General features: G+C 43.2%; 1 protein-coding gene across 1 annotated transcript in view; it reads left to right on the top strand.

The window, feature by feature from the left end:
- LOC103379644 (spondin-1-like) overlaps positions 1-845 on the top strand; it is a 73,389-nt gene that overhangs the window by 15,821 nt on the left and 56,723 nt on the right. The gene's annotated exons all lie outside the window — the stretch shown is intronic.

Below are 845 nucleotides of genomic sequence, written 5' to 3'. Positions count from 1 at the left end.
ACAACAGCATCGGTAACAACAGTAACAACAGCATCTGTAACATCAGTAACAGCAGCATCTGTAACATCAGTAACAGCAGCAGTAACAACATCAGCAGCAGCAGCAGCAGTGACAGCAGCAGCCTCTGGTCTAACTGTTGCATCGATTCGTGGATTAATGCTAATCCATAATCCATAATCTGAACATGGAAGAGTTAATCTGGGAGACGTTCAGGGACACTGTAAATTTCATGCTCAACCAGTCACTTCATGTCGCAGCAGACGTTCTTCAGGCAAAGATTTACAGAAACAAACAATACGACGACTGAATCCTCCCTGACGTCAGCGCACGCTGCCCCCTGTCTGCAGCAGAAATATATTCTACTGAGCCAAAACTTTAACTAACAAATGTAGAAAGAAGAATTTTCTGTGCTTTCATTAACGCTGACAGTTACTGTGACGGGAGGTTTGTCATGGGGCGGCCTCCTCAGAACTGCTGATGTTAGCAGTTAGCAGTACTAGCGCTACTACTGTAGTGTAGTACTACTGTAGTGTAGTACTACTGTAGTAGTATTATAAATTAGTCCATTTCAGTAAACACCGGAGGTGTTCGTGGTAAACTAACGCCTCCGTCTCTGCTGCGTTACTAAACCCGAGGTTTTTTCTTCGTAACTGAACTCTAAGACTTTTCTCGCTTGTGATTTTTCTCAGAGAAGAAGAGATGAACCCATAAACCCCCATACTGGTTTTATTACACTACGGTGCCACTCTGTATCTGTGCTGAGAAATGTTTCACTTTGACTACAGCGCTCTTAAAGAACCGTTTTCTTTATGGGAACACTTTCATTTTCAGGCACTTTACTGCAG

This window comes from Cynoglossus semilaevis, chromosome 6, assembly GCF_000523025.1.
Source record: "Cynoglossus semilaevis isolate Cse_v1.0 chromosome 6, Cse_v1.0, whole genome shotgun sequence".
NCBI classification, from domain to species: domain Eukaryota; kingdom Metazoa; phylum Chordata; class Actinopteri; order Pleuronectiformes; family Cynoglossidae; genus Cynoglossus; species Cynoglossus semilaevis.
This window is presented reverse-complemented; position numbering and strand designations above follow the sequence as displayed.